Raw genomic sequence first — 20,624 nt, forward strand, 5'->3', positions numbered from 1 at the left:
ATCATCATCATCATCATCATCATCATCATCATCATCATCATCATCATCATCATCCACATCATCATCATCATCACTTTCTACATTTTTTCTAAACAACATAGGGCCTACCGTTTTAATAAGATTTTTTTCTTGAAATGCATGTAACTATAATTATTGTTTAGAGCGTGATGAAATAAAACATCACGATTTTCATCACAAAACAAATATAATGCATAAGAAATCGTTTGTTTTAAGAGCGTGATGATGAAATAAAACATCACGATTTTCATCCCGAAACAAAGTAATACATAAGAAATCAATTTTTCGTGAGTGATGAAATAAAACATCAAAATTGTCATCACGAAACAAAGTAATACATGAGAAATCGTTTGTTTAAAGCGTGATGAAATAAAACATCACGATTTTCATCACAAAACAAAGTAATAGGCCTACAAAAGAAATACATTTTTCGAGAGTGATTAAATAAAACATCACGATTTTCATCACGGAACAAAGTAATACATAAGACATCGTTTGTTTCATTGCAATCAACCCCGACAGTTCGTCTCACACACATAACAATGCACTGCGATCAAATAGGTTGATGACAACATTTGATTGAATGGACTGCACTGCGCCATGATTACGTGCACCGGTTCAAATCCTTTGTTTGGAGCCAATCAATAATTTCACGTACAGCCTCTATGCAAATTAGAGTTTACACACGCTGCAGCTGGGGTAATCGACCGAAGCTGGTTGCCGTTAGTGATCGAATGCATGAGCTTATTTGCTTTACTGAATCGATTTACTGGATTAATTTCCTGATAACTGCGTTTAATGCCACAAAGGTCGAATCGCCTTTGCCATGGACCATGACTGCATCATGAAACGCCCAAATCATCAAAAACTAGGATGGCTCACTTGGGGTTTCAACCAAAAAGTAATCGATGCTACTTCATACCTATTTCCTTTAGAATGTAAAGCACCCGCGCAGGAGGGTGAAAGTGCATATGGTAACAATGCCAAAAACTACGTCACGCCGGTCACGCTATTGTTCGAGTTAAACTACATCATTCGCCATTTTGTAAATATTAACGCATGATCGTTGCTTTGAAGTTTCCACCGGATAGTCTGTGGATAGCGCAAGAGCATGCTTTGACCATGTTTCAAAAATTACCGTCATATTGCATAGATTCATCAAAGAATGGTTTGAAGTACTAACCTTATTTAGTAATTTTAAAAAATCGGGAGAATTTTACAAAATCAATGTTTTTACCTGTCGGTATTACAACTCGTGAAACACATTAGTGATGTGCCTGGGTGACCTAATCTACTAACCTTTAACGTTTCCTCTATGAACTCTAACCCTCCTGCAATATGGCGCCTATTGTCTAGAGTTAAACTACATCTTTCGGTGTGTTACGTAATACTACGATGCCTATCCCATTATATCGATCCCTGACCCGCGATGCTGCAACAGTATATTATTACATAGCCATGCCGCCATGGTTGTGTTAAATGTGTCGTGTGACTGTTTATGATTGATTGCCTTTAATTCGCCTTTATAGAGGTCGTAACAGGAGGAATTTAAAAGAAGGAAAGCAGGATATAAATGCATAGAACCTACACAAAGATTGCTACTTCCGGTCTGATGGCCCGGCTTCCTGCTACCACCAAACCCAGCATCAGTCGGTATTAAAGACCAGTTGATGCTGGTTGCAGGCCACTAACCTTCGCAAGTAGGTCGTAAGTCTATTCAATTTCACTTTCTCGATAAAAAGAAGTGAATGTTTTGATATGTTTTAAAGTTCAAGGCATTTTTATCATTTGTGATATATAGAGCAAATAATATCAATTTGTCAGATCTAACTATAATTTCCTGAAGCCATAGTCGATATTTCAATTTCAAACACACTTGAACAATGAAGTAAAACCATAACGACATATCTAGTTTATCTTAACGCGGCTGTGTACTCTAGCCATTGTTTCTTTCTCAAAATTGAGGTTTTATGATATGTTTGTACCTTGTTATGTTTTTTATAAATACAAGGAATGAAAATCCAGATTTGTAAACTCCAACTGCAATATTTTAAGGATTTTATTTCAATTCACTATTCCACTCGTGTTTGAAATTGAAAAGGAAAGAAAATCTTTGTTGTACCAGCAAGGTACACGCGCGCAACAACTCATCGCGTTGCGTATCGCGCAATTTGTTAACGCACAAATACGCGACGCATACGCGACGCTTATCTACATGCGCGGCGCATCTGATGGAAACACCACGGAAGCACTGATTTCACAAAAACCTAGTGGTCAAATGGCTCCGTTTTAGCTGATAAAATGTGGGTTTTTTTCAAGTTCTTTCCCCCGATTTAAATATCAAGTTATGAATGGATTTCGCTCAAACTTCTCAAGGGGCTGTGGATTTACCCGATGTTCACGTAATATAAGTTTCAAAAACGAAAACTGTCGCATTCTCCTGTGAGATTCGATGAAAGTGCAAAATGTGACCACTTTAAACTTCAACGGCCATTATTTCAATGTTCATTTCTCGGTAAAATGACGATTTAGGTACACGATAACTCAATAAATACAGCATCTATAGGTAAGCAAATATGATCATCGTAAAAAGCATGATCGACTCAAGAAACGGTTTTCTCATTTTTTTATATTTTGGTCTATTTCCGATTTTGGGCATCATTTTGTGCAAATAGGCGTTTTTGAATTTTAAAAGTTCATTTTGATGCCTTATATGGTCAATATCTCAAAAATAAGGCCAATATCAAAAAATTAAAAACTGTTTTTGGAATGGAGCCTCAAGATTGAGCTAAAAACAAAATAAAATATTTTGGAAAGAGTGTTTTTTGTTATGATGTACCTAACAAATATTGCCAAAAACTCACTTTTTGTGATTTTCTTCAAAATTGTTGTTTTTACCCCAAATCTGTATTTGTATTAAGATTTATTGATGTCTTGCCTTCATAAAAATGTATACTTTTATATGTTTTGCGCGAATAATTACAAAGTTATTGCACTTTTACTACATGCATGTCTGAGAGTACACAGCCACCTTAAGCAAGCAAGGGTCGTGTCTTTTTCTATGAATCGTTTCAGATTATGAATTTTGATAACTGTGCTACACCATATTGGAAGTAAAATGAAGTGACTCTTACTGTAAACATTAATTGCTTTTAATAACAAAAAGGTACTTTTCTAACATGCAAACATTATAGAAAACAAGCATTGTTTGATTACAATAATGGGTTCCATGAGAAATAGAGGATATTGAAAATCGTGTAACATAATGTAACTATATACTTGGTAGAATAATTGCTCTTATACTTATTCGTTTTCGCGATCAATCATAATAACATGACAATTACATTATTTACGTAAACTTAAGAATAACATGACGACAATAACTACGTGCGAAACTCATAACATGAGAACAATAACTAAAATGCAAAGCTCATGAAATGTGGCGTATCCTTACAAGCAAACCTTACGTTAATAACAATCAATGATTGCTTATATGGTACAGGGTGTCCAAAACAGTGTGCAGTGCGCTTTTGGGCTATGGATTTTGTTAAGTGTCATTAACTTATGGGCAAAATGGGTGTGGGATGTGACTTCTCTTGCTATTACTAGGCATGTCCACTAAAAATTGAAGTACTTTTAAATTGATTCAGACCTAACTTATTGGATGGGAATTGATGAAAGAAACATTTTGGCGTTTAAATAATCTTAATCGGACGTTTCATTCCAGAGATATGGCCTTTCGTGTGTCACGGTTTTATATAGGGCTGCTAGAACATGTTAAAAAAGTTAAAGTCCAAAAAGGAATACTAACAGAAAGTGCAACTTTAAGGTACTTTTTTTTAATGTATTTATTAACTATCTTATCTGGCACATTATATTTGCTTATAACAACATGAAAATAAGATCATCCTGAAAATGTAATCGATTTTGTTGACATACAACAAAAACTATAAGACCTCAAAACCCATGGTTTGTTTGTTGAAACCTCAAGCATGATCATAGATGGCCGCCATGGAAAATATCTCCATAGAGGAGATGAACAATAAGTGCATTATTTCAAATGAAAAGCGGTAGTCTTAAACATTGTTCAATCTTTTAAAGTCAGCACATTTTATCTTCAAAAATTATTATATTTCATCATGGCATAAGTTTGGTAACATTAATCACTACCAATTTTGAGAAATTTGCTCCAACTCAAAGGTTATCTTTACTACATTGAGCAATACACTGTGTGCATGGAAGCCATGATGGTCCCCGGTTTCTATACTCCCTATGAAATGGACATGGTAGTGAGAAGTGCACGGGGAAGTGCATGATTTGAGATGGGCCGCGGTAGGCTTAAACATTCTTAAATTTCTTAACATCCTACACATTTTGTCTTCATAAATAGTTAAATTTTATGAGTATGTAAGTTTGCTTGTCTGATTCACTCCAAATTCGGAGATAATTGCGTTTGAACACCTGATGCACGGAATGGTGTCACTTCAACCTGTTGTAGTTCTCATCTCATTAAATTTTTCACATTTCGTCGACGGGTCCTTAAAGATCTTTAGCAAAATTACCCTCGATTAGAGAAAAGCGAGGGTAATTAATTTTGTTTCACTGGTTTCATTTTCTGATATTGGATTTCATAATTTGATCTTATATACCTCGACACCTGCTGATGTTTGACCTTTTGCATGTCAACACATTCCTGGTGCTCTGGAGGTCAGCTGGGCAGGGGAGTGAGTTTCAGGGATGGAATTGCCAGAGGGCATATAGTATGGTGACCCAAGTGAAGTCCAGCTGGTTAGGATGACAGATTGACCACTGTGTTTTTACATGTTTTAAGACTAACTTTCATGCTCATGGCAATTGCCATGGCAACTGGCTGTCAAAGCTGAAAACATTTGAAGAAAGCATGGATTCAAAAGTTTTAAGGATATGTACATGAAATGATTAAAAAAAGTTGATCTCTTCATGCAGGAAGGTCCTCTCTATTTACTGACCAAACAGGAAAAAGTTTGGTGAATGTTTTCTGGTGGAATCAGGAATTTCTTGAAACACCCTGATATAGGCCTACATTTGGATCAAAACAAGTATGTACGCCATTTAACATGCCTGGGATTTCTTGTATCGATCAGTTTCTCCATAGACAATACGTGTGTGAGTGCACGCACACAGTAAATGAAAAATCGTTCTAGTGGAAACTGTATTGAGAGTGGGCATCCCTACTATTACATATTCTTGGTTACTTCTGCCTTTGTGTTTTATTATGTTTCTTACTTTCTTACTTTGTTGTTTCTTACTTTTTTCATTTACAACTTAAGCCATTTCAGGCTAGACATGTTTTGACCATGCCTTGAAAATTGCTGCAAATCAGAAGTCACATGACCCTTTAACCCCTGGTCAAGTCAGAGCTGCTCCAAAATCATATCTCATGTATTGTTTGTACTTTTGCAGTTCATATCTACGCAACAAGACCAACATTGTGGAATTTGACTGAGTAGAACTGGGGAAATTCTCCACAAGGCTACCCCTACCCCTTGATTTAGCAACTCAAATAGCATCAATATTTAACTATGTACATGTCTTAAGCACAAAATAATGGTAACCATTTGCAGATTGCTTGCTATTTGGTGATGTTCTAGAGGGTCCATACAAACTACCCAAAATGTTTAATATTAGATATGATGTCATCTGAATGCCTACTTTTCCTAGGTTGTTCCTACAGATTTCTCTATAAAGAGTTATACAGTAAGAAATGGCAAATAAGTAGGGATTTTGTGAAATCTACTGCCTGGGCGAAACATGCTTCGATCTTACTGATATTTCAGCACAGTAGTAGTATGTACCCAAGTAACATTCTCCTAGAGTTCCAAGTTGATCCGAGAAAAAAAGTGATTTTCGCCCCACCCTACTACAGTGCATTGGAATTCAAATTAACTAGCCACAGCAACAGCAGCGAATGAATCCTCAATTTTGCGAAACAATTATGAAAAAACTTATTTTTTACGAAACTATCTGCAAAATCGTTGGCAACCCAATTACAAAGTCATTCTTTAAAGTTAAATACCCATACTGCAGTTACTGTCCGTTTTCCTATACACAATACACAGTGCTCTCACCATTGACGCGTGACCTGTACAAATGATGTATGTTGGGAGAATGGACACTTGCCTAGTTAACATCACTGTGTGAAAAATAACCAGCCAATATTTTATTTATTCTCCAAAACTTCTAGCAAATATATTTCTCTAACATGACCTAAAATTACAGCTAGGTTAGATGTTCAGAAATGGTCGCACTTTTGTAAAATATGAGTGAGGGCAAGGCATAGCTAGCCAACTCCAGGTGTTAATTGAATGGAGATTAGACCGAAAATATTGGTATCGGACCGCTCACTTCTGAAGGATGCCACAAAAAAACGGTAAAAGCTACATTTAAATTATTCTAAATAGGTTCTACAAAATAAAGTTTTGTAACATGTCCTAAATTTTAGCTAATTTAGATGTTTGGAGAGGGTCGCACTTTTGTGTTTTAGGAAGGATATGTAAACGACAGATAACACCAAAAATATGAAGAAATTATTTCCAAACCGTGTTAAGGGCTGGGGTATGAACGTTTGGACAGTATTTATTTTGGGATATTAGAGCACAGCAGACATATCGAATTGCATTCTGAATACGAAGAATGTCATTCTGATATCAAATAATTTTGATTTTTGAAATTCGCAATTTAATACACATTTTATGGAAAATCATTAAAAATTGATATTTTGATATTTAACAGTACTTGAAGTAAACTTTATAAATCTGATGATTTATACTTAAAGTGTATGTAGGTGGGATGAAAAGCCGACAATCAATTGAAAATTTTGACCTTTATGATAGAAATTATGGATTTTTTTCCAAAACATAAAAAAAATTAGGTCTTTTGGGAAAAAAATCCATATCTTCAATATGAAAGGTCAAAATTTTCAATTGACTGTCGGCTTTTCCTCCCTGCTACATACACTTTAAGAATATATCATTAGATTTATATAATTTACTTCGAGGACTGTTATATATCAAAAATTTGAAAAATATCAATTTTTATAATTTGTCATAAAATTTGTATTATATTGTGATTTTCAAAAATGAAAATTATTTGATATCAGAAAGACATGCTTCGTATTCAGAATGCAATTCGATAGCTCTGAGGTGCTCTCATGTCCCACAAAAAATACTGTCGAAACGCAATAAACGCTCATTTTAGATCCCTTAAGTCAACAATCATTATGTTGCTCATTTTGAAGAATGCTGGTTAACAAAAAAGCAGGTCTTTGTCTCATTTCGTGAACAAAAGTACACATACCATTGTTTCCTTTCGTTTCCTTTATAATCGGTTACCCAACTGAAGCTATAATACGCAAACTTTATTGCGATATCGCACATGAAAACAGTCACATGTGCACAGCCAGAGAAGATCCGATTTAATCAGTTGAGCTGTTTCAATGAGTGTTATCTTGGTTTAATAGCTTTTAATGGGGTTAAGTCCTGCAAAGGTCGAGATGAATTCTACTGTAGACATGACTGCATCATGCATCGTTTTCTTTAATCTACCCTAGACTGATCATACTGCCGTACAATCAGACTGTCAATGATATTACTTTATCTGAGCGCCTATGGTAAATTCTGTAGACAAAGCTACTCCAATTTCAAACTCCCTTGATCAAAGTAACTAACATAATGTGAATCTCGGCACGCACAGTTGACTTAAAAAGCAAATCAAACATAGTGATGTTTGTATGAAGTTTCATGTTCTTGACAAGACTCCTATGACGCAGAAAATTTCCAGAAAAACATATCGCCCTCTTATGTTACTACAAAACAAAAAGACAACTCTAACCGAAACGCGCTTATACTCTAACTGGGCCATCAATGGCTAATTTGAGGTAATATTCAACTACAGCCGGTGAAATCACATGTTCTTCTTTCATTTCAATTTGAGCAACGAATCACCGATAGGGATGTAGTAGTTCCTTTTTATCACGCATTGATTGCTGCATGGTTATATGATTAGCAGGTTGGCATACTGCAGAACACATTAAATTCTCATGACACTTAATTGTGATATTATCCTCGCTTCAAGAAATAGAACGAACACGGTTATGTGTTTATTAATATCCAAATGTAAGTTGATATGTGCTGATAGATTCAAATATACAGTTTAAACAAGCTTTCAGCTTTTTGTATATACCTTTATAGTGCACTGATGTTGTTGTGGGAGCGTCCTCAGATGACCAGTTGAACTTTGGTCTGGGCAGGGAGCTGTATTAATGAGGCCCCCTCACTAAATATTATAAGTACCTGTTAACCATTTTAAGAACCTTGGTAAATGCAAGCAAAGAAAATATTGATGATATCATATTATTAAAAAAATACCAATAGATAGCTTTAATTGAGAATCTCCGCTAACTGCTCCATTCTGACGATTACATTATTAAGTATTCGCCTACTGTTAATCCTATACTAATCGAGATTTTCGTTTAATTAGAGGAAAATAGAGGATACATAAGGTTTCAAAGCTAAGTGATGTGTATAATTTTACTCCTAGCAACCACTAATGCTACTTTTCACATTCATAATGAAGGGAATATTATGTTTAGAACCTTGAGGGCTGACGGGAAACGCGGGGAGTGAAAATGTAATCTACAGCTGCAAAACCGTCATACCCAAATCATGCTCTGTTCTATCAACCTATATTTTAAATTAAGACTATAGCGGGGCTGGAACGGGTGGCTGGAAAGGCATCAAGCTCTGTCAGAATACGGTTGAATAACATCCGAGGAATAACAATTTTGTAAAATCACTTAATGTACTTGGTTTCTCGCGTTTTAATGTAAGCACTCAAATAAATACGTCGACAAAATGGCAAGAGGATTCTGAAGCTTTTACTGTGAAGATTCAGAATTAAGTCTTAGATGAGTACATTCTTTCAAGTATACCTGCTATCGTGATCAGATCACATAAATCATGTTAAGAACTCAATAAAATAATTTGAGTTCTTAATAGAATTAGGGCATTTCTAAAAGATGACACTTTAAATACCATGTATCAGTCTTTCGTCCTCCCATCACTTGACTAATGTGATGTTGTGTGGGGAAACGCTACCAATAAATATATGTGTAAGTTGACCAGGTTACAAAATAGAGCTGGCAAAACCATTCTTAAGGTAAATAGGGTTTACCCACCAAATCCATGCTTGAGTGGATTGAGTGGAAGGATCTTGACACCAGAAGAATACTTAATCTCAATACTATGGGGGTGCTCCGGTAGGTGGAGTGGGAGGTAGTGGTGGTCAGGTTTTCATTCAGGTCTCTGCACTGATATTGGTGACTGAGGGTGTTGTTGGAGTGTTTTTGGACTGACCCTGGAGTTTACCTGCTGGTAGCATGTCTTGGGCTCAGAGATGTTTTTTTCCCATTCATGTCGGTCCCTGTGCTTGTGTTATGGTTTTTTTGGATATGCTGTGTTAGACCTGACGTACTTTGGCCCCAGTTACCTTAATCCATGTGTTATGTCTGTATTTTTTATTATGTATATTTCCTTGATGCTTTTGATTTAATGTGAAATCATTTGACCTATGTCTTATGATGTTGTTTTATTGTATTGCTCTTGATGTTAGTTGTTGTAATGTGTAATCTTATGATAATGTTTTATATGCCGGTTTTATTGTGTTTTATATGTATGGCCTTGTGCCACCTGTGAACCAAGAGAGAACAGGGCCAGTGCATTGATTGGTCACCCCAGATTAAATAATTAATTAATTAATTAATTAATTAATTAATTAATTAATTAATAAACAAATAAATAAATAAATACTGTTCACCATAGTGGCGTATTATAGGGCATTGAAATAAACAACATTTAGAGAAAATAGGGTTTGAAGAATGTCAATATAAAATCGAATCGTGTAAATCATTAATTAAATTTTGTAATTGATGTGAAATATCTGTAGTAAACTGAATACTTTATATAACTTTCATAAGAAATAAAGACACATTATTCCTGTCAAATTGAAAACAATAGGTACAAAACGCAATAGCCTAACCTAACAGGATGACGTCATAGGATGTTACGATGTAGCGATGTTCTAGAACGAGAGCAAAAAAGAGTATTCCGGTAGAGTTCCTGAAGCAATACACATAAGGACTCAGAAACCGAGACTGAATCTAGAACTAGATCCTATCTGGGATAATTTGCTGATCGTAACACCCTATTACGTCATCGTGTCAATCATATGACGTCGTCATTGAGAGATTTCCCGATTGTAGACAAGATATCATCACAGCATCACCATCTGCTGAAGACGCTAGTTGAGCTAGTGAAAACGTTCCAGGTGAGCGAAAAATAGTGTAGTGTTGAAGTTAAACTCTTTAATCATTTTATCTACAACTACTTATGAATATCCACTCGTGTAAAATTTGATATCTTTTGCTCTACCTCCATCATTATTTCACCTATTAGGACTAAACTTCAGGAAGAGCTCCAAAACCCCAACTTTTACATTTGACATGACCCATTTGAGGTCAAACGGCACGCATAAGTAAATTTGGCTAAAATGTTTTTAACCAAAATTTTTTATTTTCCTACAGATTACAGTCATGATACACTAATGAAAGAGATTTGGACATTGACCTTGGCTATTACCGGGACCTATGGAGGTCCTGACAGAATTATTAGAGTCACAGGTCAATAAGTGTTTATTTACGGCATATAACCAAATACCTTCAAAATGATTCTTTTCCTACAGATTACATGGTGCAGAACTACAGAGATGCGACTGGCAGATATGACATTAGCTGGTATCTATGGGGTACGTCCTCACAGTTCCACAATTTGCTACATATAAAATACTGTGATCATCAGAATAATGCCAATAGGGCTCTAGCACTATATGCATGTAGAATTGTAATCAGAATTTGCTTAAACATGGAAGAGATGTCAGTTGGGGGGGTACAATTCTAAAGTCTGTCCAATTTGAATAAAAATTAGTATAGGTGATCATGTCATGGTAAGATACAAAATATGATGGAAGCCATTTCAAGTTCACCAGAGGTCAACCAAAATTCAAAAGGTGTATATTCCAAAGTGTGTCTAATAAAAATGTGATTGCTGATATAATCCAAAACATGATGTTGGTCTTTTCAAGGTCATCAAATGTCAACCAAAGGTCCATTTTTATTAAATGGACTCAATAACTTAGTGGCTACATTTTGCACGAAAGACAATTTAGTCGTCAGAGGTCATTTCAAGGTCACGGCTGGACTTTGTGGTCTTATAAGACCGCATCATATCTTTTTAATTCATTGATTTTGATCAAGTCTGCTCAATAAATGAAAAATAACAAATATAAAAATATGAAGGTCGTTCCATCAGTTATATCCGTTAACCGTAACAGCTGCAAGCACTCTGCTTATAAACTCACTTCATGCCAGCTGCTTAACCGTATTTACAACTTAAGCCATTTCAGGCTAGACATGTTTTGACCATGCCTTGAAAATTGCTGCAAATCAGAAGTCACATGACCCTTTAACCCCTGGTCAAGTCAGAGCTGCTCCAAAATCATATCTCATGTATTGTTTGTACTTTTGCAGTTCATATCTACGCAACAAGACCAACATTGTGGAATTTGACTGAGTAGAACTGGGGAAATTCTCCACAAGGCTACCCCTACCCCTTGATTTAGCAACTCAAATAGCATCAATATTTAACTATGTACATGTCTTAAGCACAAAATAATGGTAACCATTTGCAGATTGCTTGCTATTTGGTGATGTTCTAGAGGGTCCATACAAACTACCCAAAATGTTTAATATTAGATATGATGTCATCTGAATGCCTACTTTTCCTAGGTTGTTCCTACAGATTTCTCTATAAAGAGTTATACAGTAAGAAATGGCAAATAAGTAGGGATTTTGTGAAAATCTACTGCCTGGGCGAAACATGCTTCGATCTTACTGATATTTCAGCACAGTAGTAGTATGTACCCAAGTAACATTCTCCTAGAGTTCCAAGTTGATCCGAGAAAAAAGTGATTTTCGCCCCACCCTACTACAGTGCATTGGAATTCAAATTAACTAGCCACAGCAACAGCAGCGAATGAATCCTCAATTTTGCGAAACAATTATGAAAAAACTTATTTTTTACGAAACTATCTGCAAAATCGTTGGCAACCCAATTACAAAGTCATTCTTTAAAGTTAAATACCCATACTGCAGTTACTGTCCGTTTTCCTATACACAATACACAGTGCTCTCACCATTGACGCGTGACCTGTACAAATGATGTATGTTGGGAGAATGGACACTTGCCTAGTTAACATCACTGTGTGAAAAATAACCAGCCAATATTTTATTTATTCTCCAAAACTTCTAGCAAATATATTTCTCTAACATGACCTAAAATTACAGCTAGGTTAGATGTTCAGAAATGGTCGCACTTTTGTAAAATATGAGTGAGGGCAAGGCATAGCTAGCCAACTCCCCGTGTTAATTGAATGGAGATTAGACCGAAAATATTGGTATCGGACCGCTCACTTCTGAAGGATGCCAAAAAAAAACGGGTAAAAGCTACATTTAAATTATTCTAAATAGGTTCTAGAAAATAAAGTTTTGTAACATGTCCTAAATTTTTAGCTAATTTAGATGTTTGGAGAGGGTCGCACTTTTGTGTTTTAGGAAGGATATGTAAACGACAGATAACACCAAAAATATGAAGAAATTATTTCCAAACCGTGTTAAGTCAACAATCATTATGTTGCTCATTTTGAAGAATGCTGGTTAACAAAAAGCAGGTCTTTGTCTCATTTCGTGAACAAAAGTACACATACCATTGTTTCCTTTCGTTTCCTTTATAATCGGTTACCCAACTGAAGCTATAATACGCAAACTTTATTGCGATATCGCACATGAAAACAGTCACATGTGCACAGCCAGAGAAGATCCGATTTAATCAGTTGAGCTGTTTCAATGAGTGTTATCTTGGTTTAATAGCTTTTAATGGGGTTAAGTCCTGCAAAGGTCGAGATGAATTCTACTGTAGACATGACTGCATCATGCATCGTTTTCTTTAATCTACCCTAGACTGATCATACTGCCGTACAATCAGACTGTCAATGATATTACTTTATCTGAGCGCCTATGGTAAATTCTGTAGACAAAGCTACTCCAATTTCAAACTCCCTTGATCAAAGTAACTAACATAATGTGAATCTCGGCACGCACAGTTGACTTAAAAAAGCAAATCAAACATAGTGATGTTTGTATGAAGTTTCATGTTCTTGACAAGACTCCTATGACGCAGAAAATTTCCAGAAAAACATATCGCCCTCTTATGTTACTACAAAACAAAAAGACAACTCTAACCGAAACGCGCTTATACTCTAACTGGGCCATCAATGGCTAATTTGAGGTAATATTCAACTACAGCCGGTGAAATCACATGTTCTTCTTTCATTTCAATTTGAGCAACGAATCACCGATAGGGATGTAGTAGTTCCTTTTTATCACGCATTGATTGCTGCATGGTTATATGATTAGCAGGTTGGCATACTGCAGAACACATTAAATTCTCATGACACTTAATTGTGATATTATCCTCGCTTCAAGAAATAGAACGAACACGGTTATGTGTTTATTAATATCCAAATGTAAGTTGATATGTGCTGATAGATTCAAATATACAGTTTAAACAAGCTTTCAGCTTTTTGTATATACCTTTATAGTGCACTGATGTTGTTGTGGGAGCGTCCTCAGATGACCAGTTGAACTTTGGTCTGGGCAGGGAGCTGTATTAATGAGGCCCCCTCACTAAATATTATAAGTACCTGTTAACCATTTTAAGAACCTTGGTAAATGCAAGCAAAGAAAATATTGATGATATCATATTATTAAAAAAATACCAATAGATAGCTTTAATTGAGAATCTCCGCTAACTGCTCCATTCTGACGATTACATTATTAAGTATTCGCCTACTGTTAATCCTATACTAATCGAGATTTTCGTTTAATTAGAGGAAAATAGAGGATACATAAGGTTTCAAAGCTAAGTGATGTGTATAATTTTACTCCTAGCAACCACTAATGCTACTTTTCACATTCATAATGAAGGGAATATTATGTTTAGAACCTTGAGGGCTGACGGGAAACGCGGGGAGTGAAAATGTAATCTACAGCTGCAAAACCGTCATACCCAAATCATGCTCTGTTCTATCAACCTATATTTTAAATTAAGACTATAGCGGGGCTGGAACGGGTGGCTGGAAAGGCATCAAGCTCTGTCAGAATACGGTTGAATAACATCCGAGGAATAACAATTTTGTAAAATCACTTAATGTACTTGGTTTCTCGCGTTTTAATGTAAGCACTCAAATAAATACGTCGACAAAATGGCAAGAGGATTCTGAAGCTTTTACTGTGAAGATTCAGAATTAAGTCTTAGATGAGTACATTCTTTCAAGTATACCTGCTATCGTGATCAGATCACATAAATCATGTTAAGAACTCAATAAAATAATTTGAGTTCTTAATAGAATTAGGGCATTTCTAAAAGATGACACTTTAAATACCATGTATCAGTCTTTCGTCCTCCCATCACTTGACTAATGTGATGTTGTGTGGGGAAACGCTACCAATAAATATATGTGTAAGTTGACCAGGTTACAAAATAGAGCTGGCAAAACCATTCTTAAGGTAAATAGGGGTTTACCCACCAAATCCATGCTTGAGTGGATTGAGTGGAAGGATCTTGACACCAGAAGAATACTTAATCTCAATACTATGGGGGTGCTCCGGTAGGTGGAGTGGGAGGTAGTGGTGGTCAGGTTTTCATTCAGGTCTCTGCACTGATATTGGTGACTGAGGGTGTTGTTGGAGTGTTTTTGGACTGACCCTGGAGTTTACCTGCTGGTAGCATGTCTTGGGCTCAGAGATGTTTTTTTCCCATTCATGTCGGTCCCTGTGCTTGTGTTATGGTTTTTGGATATGCTGTGTTAGACCTGACGTACTTTGGCCCCAGTTACCTTAATCCATGTGTTATGTCTGTATTTTTTATTATGTATATTTCCTTGATGCTTTTGATTTAATGTGAAATCATTTGACCTATGTCTTATGATGTTGTTTTATTGTATTGCTCTTGATGTTAGTTGTTGTAATGTGTAATCTTATGATAATGTTTTATATGCCGGTTTTATTGTGTTTTATATGTATGGCCTTGTGCCACCTGTGAACCAAGAGAGAACAGGGCCAGTGCATTGATTGGTCACCCCAGATTAAATAATTAATTAATTAATTAATTAATTAATTAATTAATTAATTAATTAATTAATTAATTAATTAATTAATTAATTAATTAATTAATTAATTAATTAATTAATTAATTAATTAATTGATTGATTAATTAATTAATTAATTAATAAACAAATAAATAAATAAATACTGTTCACCATAGTGGCGTATTATAGGGCATTGGAAATAAACAACATTTAGAGAAAATCGGGTTTGAAGAATGTCAATATAAAATCGAATCGTGTAAATCATTAATTAAATTTTGTAATTGATGTGAAATATCTGTAGTAAACTGAATACTTTATATAACTTTCATAAGAAATAAAGACACATTATTCCTGTCAAATTGAAAACAATAGGTACAAAACGCAATAGCCTAACCTAACAGGATGACGTCATAGGATGTTACGATGTAGCGATGTTCTAGAACGAGAGCAAAAAGAGTATTCCGGTAGAGTTCCTGAAGCAATACACATAAGGACTCAGAAACCGAGACTGAATCTAGAACTAGATCCTATCTGGGATAATTTGCTGATCGTAACACCCTATTACGTCATCGTGTCAATCATATGACGTCGTCATTGAGAGATTTCCCGATTGTAGATAAGATATCATCACAGCATCACCATCTGCTGAAGACGCTAGTTGAGCTAGTGAAAACGTTCCAGGTGAGCGAAAAATAGTGTAGTGTTGAAGTTAAACTCTTTAATCATTTTATCTACAACTACTTATGAATATCCACTCGTGTAAAATTTGATATCTTTTGCTCTACCTCCATCATTATTTCACCTATTAGGACTAAACTTCAGGAAGAGCTCCAAAACCCCAACTTTTACATTTGACATGACCCATTTGAGGTCAAACGGCACGCATAAGTAAATTTGGCTAAAATGTTTTTAACCAAAATTTTTTATTTTCCTACAGATTACAGTCATGATACACTAATGAAAGAGATTTGGACATTGACCTTGGCTATTACCGGGACCTATGGAGGTCCTGACAGAATTATTAGAGCCACAGGTCAATAAGTGTTTATTTACGGCATATAACCAAATACCTTCAAAATGATTCTTTTCCTACAGATTACATGGTACAGAACTACAGAGATGCGACTGGCAGATATGACATTAGCTGGTATCTATGGGGTACGTCCTCACAGTTCCACAATTTGCTACATATAAAATACTGTGATCATCAGAATAATGCCAATAGGGCTCTAGCACTATATGCATGTAGAATTGTAATCAGAATTTGCTTAAACATGGAAGAGATGTCAGTTGGGGGGTACAATTCTAAAGTCTGTCCAATTTGAATAAAAATTAGTATAGGTGATCATGTCATGGTAAGATACAAAATATGATGGAAGCCATTTCAAGTTCACCAGAGGTCAACCAAAATTCCAAAGGTGTATATTCCAAAGTGTGTCTAATAAAAATGTGATTGCTGATATAATCCAAAACATGATGTTGGTCTTTTCAAGGTCATCAAATGTCAACCAAAGGTCCATTTTTATTAAATGGACTCAATAACTTAGTGGCTACATTTTGCACGAAAGACAATTTAGTCGTCAGGGGTCATTTCAAGGTCACGGCTGGACTTTGTGGTCTTATAAGACCGCATCATATCTTTTTAATTCATTGATTTTGATCAAGTCTGCTCAATAAATGAAAAACTAGAGCGGTTCTCGGCTTTCGCGGTTCTCGGCATTCGCGGTTCTCGGTAGTGTGGGTTGGTCCGTATGTGACGTTTCTGTTCAGAACCTTGTGTGACCCTTCCCCCAGAAAAAATCATCCGCCACCACTGCTTATAACAAGGGCCTTGTAAATGCAACTGGTGAGACAGAGCCTCGAATGACGTTTGTGTTTTCAGTCTGATTTCAGTTCCCTAACAGGTACAAAGTTTACGCATTATCATTAGGCCTACCAAGTATTGTATGTCCTATAATCTCTTATGTATGACATGGATCTTTACCATGATTGTGCAAGCCAAAAAAATATCATTTCAATACCCCAAACATGCGTTAAAAAAAGACCATGTTTTACACATGCATGCAACCTCAAGTTTAGACATATAATTTAATTTTCCCTAAACCCTCATGCACGGGAAAAATCATGCCGCCACCATTGGTTATGACAAGGGCCTTTTAGGGTGCACACCAGTAAATAACCCCCACTGACTTTCTGTACAGACAGGGGCCGGGAAAACAACTCAGTTCTTCAAAACTTCCCCTTTCTGCAAGCAGAAGGTCAGATGACGACATCCACTGCCTCATTTCAAATATATAGTTTTAGTTTTGGTTTTGGTTTTGGTCACGTGGTTTCCTATTGTCCTGCCTAACCACTTGAATCACAAGATATCGAACTCTTTGTTTCTACCTTTTGTTTAAAACTAAACATTTGTGACAGGTAGTTTCGGTTTTGGTTTCAGTTTCTTATAAGTGGTGTGACGAATAAAATTACAGGATTTTCGAGTTACCTGATCTAAGTATACAAAAGAAATGTTTAAATTTCGCAGTGCAATATTCACGAGCAGAGAAGTCGAACAAAACAGTCTACATTTGAAAGCATTGATTTAGTTTGAAAGCATTGGCTTGAGACTACGAAATAGCCTAAGCTGATTTCACTGTGAAAATATATAGACCATCGAAATATTTGCATTCGTCATTACAAAAGGGCCACTACTGTAATTGTATAGGTGCTATAAACAAAATCGATTCATGTCCTTAATCCCATGTACCAGAATCGATGGAAGGCCATTATATGACCTCTAATAACCTAATGGCATTTACTGAAGCAATTTTTACTGCAAAAAGTAGAAGATAGAGGGGAGAAGATTGGGGTGTGTGTGTGTGTAGGGGGGGGGGTTGGAGGGCAAGGGGGATATGGGCCGGGAGAGAGAGAAACATATGAGAGAGAGCACTGGAAGTGAAAGAGAAGGGGGAGGAGAGCTCGAGATGAAGATATCGAATGTAGGGGAGGAGGAGGGGGAAAGGGGTAATTTAGGAAAGAGGTGGTTATATAGGGAGGGGAGCCCCCTCTTAAAGAGGTATGGGTTGTGCTTCCCGGGATAATAAACTAATTCATAAACAAATCATCTCCATGCATCGTTTATGTTTCATACAAACAAACAAATTCCCCACCCCATCCCATCCTTCAGTATACGCGCATGTATATTATGATTTCTAGGCCTAGAACTCGTGAGTGTAATATGCCACCTACCTTCGACAGAGAGCATCAACTGTCGTCCGCGGGATAGATTTCCGATATCAATCATGATAATAATTATGTTAGCACAATAGGCTATTGTATACTTCTGGTTATATACCCTATACTGTGTCCTCCCAGCATAATAGTGTTATGATTGCAGATCAGATCAGCTCTACTTTTTAATCCCTTGATTTTTGGTTTCTGAACAAAAGAGAAACCAAAACTATATATTTGAAATGAGGGATTGTAAAAATTAATATATGGATTTCAGGATTTTTTTCCCAGAAATATTGTAAAAAGTTCAACCTATAACCCATACAGCTAACGCCACCTCACAAACAGCTTGGTGTTTCTGAAATGTAACACATTTTGAAAGTCGTCATAAAAAGTCGGATCCTGCTAAATTTACACAGACAATCTAATTTACAGGCCTAAATGATGATTAAATATGAATCAGGGCCTAATAGTTGCCTTTTAAGCCTTTTCTAATGTATTACATTAAGTCATATTGCACATTTCCTCGTTTCAAATACTGTTTTTTCCCTTCCAGGGTGTAGCTAGACTTCTCCGTACTCCACTTGCCAATTGTGCTTCTGGCTATTGCATTTAAGGGGTCTAAAATGAGCGTTTATTGCGTTTCGATAGTATTTTTTGTGGCACATGAGAGCACCTCAGACCTATCGAATTGTATTCTGAATACGAAGCATGTCTTTCTGATATCAAATAATTTTCATTTTTGAAAATCACAATATAATACAAATTTTATGACAAATTATAAAAATTTGATATTTTTCGAATTTTTGATATATAACAGTCCTCGAAGTAAATTATATTAATCTAATGATATATTCTTAAAGTGTATGTAGCAGGGAGGAAAAGCCGACGGTCAATTGAAAATTTTGACCTTTCATACTGAAGATATGGATTTTTTTCCCAAAAAGACCTAATTTTTTTTTTTGTTTTGGGATAAAAAATCCATATCTTCAATACGAAAGGTCAAAATTTTCAATTGATCGTCGGCTTTTCAACCCACCTACATACACTTTAAGTATAAATCATCAGATTTATAAAGTTTATTTCAAGTACTGTTAAATATCAAAAATATCAATTTTTAATGATTTGCCATAAAATGTGTATTAAATTGCGAATTTCAAAAATTCAAAATTATTTGATATCAGAATGACATTCTTCGTATTCAGAATGCAATTCGATATGTCTGATGTGCCCTAATGTCCCAAAATAAATACTGTCCAAACGTTCATACCCCAGCCCTTAAGCTTAAAACTCTGATTATTATTTGTGCACAATATATAGATTTTCACATCTAATCTTTTCAGTCACCGTACGCCCTCTGTTTGTTAGCTTCCCAAGTGGACTACTGACTTTGGATTGCGGATAACTTTTTAACACGGGATTCTATGGAGAGTTAGGCCAATTTCTGGCCTAACTAAAATTGGTCATGATGTAATGCATCTTTAAATGAATCTGGCTTGTGATTGGTCCCCAGATATCGTTATTGATTGAACAAATTCATCAGGATCGGTAGAGGTAAACTAGTAAACCAGAGTTCGTAGTATCTGATCCAAGAAAATGCACTTAATGTGTACGTTTCAACAACCACTGTTGTCTTTGTCAACACTTGATGAGGAGTGACTGCAATCTACTGACAACCAACGCTAGAGGGATATGTAAAATCAGGCGGTTTTGGCGATTTTAGCCATTAAGCCCCCCCACCGCATAAATCTGAAAGCCCCTCTGAGCCCCCCCCTCCTGGAGACGCTATTGCAAAATCAATGGAGAGAAACTATACTACCTTGTTTCTTAATAAAATGTAACGGGGTACATCAGGCAACTATGAGAGCCAAAAGGCCTCAAATTGAGCAAAGAAAGACATTAATTTTCACGTGCATTTCAACCAAGACGCTTCATTAGTGGTGTTCGCCCTTAATGTCATATTATCATGACCGTTTTATTTTGTTTTATGTTAAGGGCTGGGGTATGAACGTTTGGACAGTATTTATTGCGGGACATTAGAGCACATCAGACATATCGAATTGCATTCTGAATACTAAGAATGTCCTGATATCAAA

The sequence above is a fragment of the Amphiura filiformis genome, chromosome 15 (assembly GCF_039555335.1).
Source record: "Amphiura filiformis chromosome 15, Afil_fr2py, whole genome shotgun sequence".
Lineage (NCBI taxonomy): Eukaryota > Metazoa > Echinodermata > Ophiuroidea > Amphilepidida > Amphiuridae > Amphiura > Amphiura filiformis.